Source organism: Merops nubicus, unplaced genomic scaffold (assembly GCF_000691845.1).
Source record: "Merops nubicus isolate BGI_N331 unplaced genomic scaffold, ASM69184v1 scaffold7765, whole genome shotgun sequence".
Taxonomy (NCBI): Eukaryota; Metazoa; Chordata; class Aves; order Coraciiformes; family Meropidae; genus Merops; species Merops nubicus.
The window spans coordinates 31,196-33,732 of record NW_008607542.1 but is presented as its reverse complement, the minus strand read 5'-3'; positions in this window follow the sequence as shown (position 1 = coordinate 33,732).

The following is a 2,537-nucleotide window of genomic DNA, read 5'->3' as shown; positions in this document are numbered from 1 at the left end:
CCCCATGTAATTTAATAATCAAAATAGCTTTGTCAAAGCAGTTGATGCTCCATGGTAGGGCTTGATAGGATGTCAGGAGAGGAAGGCTTAGCAATGTTCTAGGAAGGTCCAGCAGAACGGTCTTTCCATAGCTCTTGGTTTATCTTTGGCCATCAGATAAAGGCATCAGGTCAAAGGGGTCAAAATCACTACTGGTCAAGCTGAATGGGTCTGTGAGTTGCAATACTGATCATAATACCTGCCATCTGAATTACACGGGTAAACTGGGAAAAAAGGAGTTGGTTACTTGCTGTTAGAAGTATTTCTCCCCCATTCAACACTCTTGATGTAAAAGCCTTATTTTAGGGAAAAAGTATTCCAGCTGAAACATGACATGTACCATCTGTCCAAAATACAGCTTTTATGAAGCCACTCTCCCCATAATTTCTTACCAAAAATAGATAAAGAATTTAATTGCCTGCAGCTAAACCTCACTGACACTTCTGAGCAGCGCAATGTTTCATGACTGGCTTGACCTAGGCAGGGATCTGTATGACGGAGTGAGGTACTTGGAGTAAGGTGCCCAAGCATATCACAGTCCAAGGCAGAATGCGTTAGAAAAGTTGTTTGTTACTGTGTTGGAGAAGCCCTTCACACCCACCTGTTTCAGAAGAGGTCAGCATTGACTTGTACAATCCATGGATGCTTCAATGAAACTGATGCATCCTTTTAATGGTGCACCTACTGCTGGTGGCTGCAGGGAGAGCTATGCTCCAGGGGCAGGAGGGGAAGACCAGACCTGCTAGTTTTACTTAGGAGGACACTGGAAGGAACCCAAGGCACAAGCAGCTCCAAATACACTGGGTTTCCCACCCTTTGCAGGTCAGATCCGTTGTGCTCACCTCATGGGACTGATCAGCACGTTCCTGTATCCTGATGGGTCCAAAAGGCAGCAGTCTCACTGGGAATCAGCACGTTCCTTCCCTCTGGTTTCCCCATGGACATGAGTCGCCTGCTACATATGGCACTACACAGGGGCAGTTGTTCCATGTGGGTGGCCTGCCCTGTTTGTTTGGACACACAAACCCCGCTGGCTATCGCTGGAGGAGGCAGGGACATCTCAAAGCCTGAGAGGAGATGTGAGAGAAGGGGCATCTGTTTGAAGAAGCTATGGCATATTTTTAGGTACCAAAAAAAGTAGTGTAACTCACAGTGTAAACAGCAGTTGGCTTTTCCCCTGAATAGGGGTAGACGACTTCTTCAAAGTCAGGCAGGGGTGCACAGGTGGCAGCAGGTGAGTTAGCTGTTCTTACTTCCATACCACAGGTCAAGTCCTGCAGGCTCTCCCCTCGCTCACTGTCCTCCTGCACTGCAGCCACTGTGTCACTCTCAGCTTTTGAGACTAAAGCTGTGGTTGGACATAGCCACATCATGTTGCTCTCTTTCATCGCTCCCCCTGACCTTGGGGAAGGCATGGGGCTGGTCCTACTTTGCAGGAGCTACTGTTTGATGCAGTAGAGTACCCAGCTGAGCAACCCTTGTCTGCAGTCCTCCCTCCTACCCTCCTTCCAGTCATCCCTACCATGTTGTCCTCTGTTACACACCTAGAAAAGTAAACCAGAAAATGGACCTCACTGACAAGGTAACATGGTGTGGGAGGAAAGCAGCATTTCAGCTGGGTGGGGTCTGCAATGCAGTTCACTGTGCAGAGGTAGGGCAGCTTTGAGGCCAAGCCAGGGCCTGAGGAGGTGAGACTCCAGCATGGGTGGGTGGGTGCAAGGCTGGGCACGAGCACAGCTGCAGCATAGCTTGGCCATGGAGACAAGGAGAGGGCCTGGGCTCTGTGGGACCCACACGCACACAGAGCGTTTAACCGGGCACCAAGCGGGGCCAGCACCCTGGTGCATGGGCTGTGTCTCCACAAGCCTCTCCAAAGCTCCATGGTCAATAAGCCCATATAGATAACGCCTTCAGGAATCTGCTATGAGCAAAGCCCAGACACGTCTGCCTTTACCTTGCAGTGGCAACGGGTACCGGCACTTCCATCAGGAACACAAGTAGGGGTTGCTGTGCTGTTTTGTTTCTTTTTTCCCAAAGGGTGTTTATTGCTTCTGTATGGTAACTTTCCAGACTGAAGTCCTCTGTTTATCTCAAGAGCCAGAACATCAGATTGCACCCAGTAATTTTCCCTGCATTGGTGACCTGTGAGGAAGGGCACCACCACAGCTGGAGGCGGTTCAGTCCTGGCAGTGCCTCAGCAGTCCGGAGCAGAAAACGGGGTGTGTGCGGTCCCCCTGCACGCAAGGCTCAAACCCGGGGGCTGCTGCCAACAGGACAGGCTCCGGGCACACCGAGGAACCCTGGACATTTCTCTCAGGAGCTGCAGCAGCTAAACCCACCCCAATCGACCTTGCTAGGGTACTCAACTGGCCCAGCTCCCCGTTTTGGAGCACAGCCATGTTTGGGCAGCGGCAGCAGAAGGCAGGGCCAGGCACGCCTGGAGCCTGCCGGTAGGTGGAACTTGATCCCACACACTGCCAGCTGCTCTCTGTGCCTGG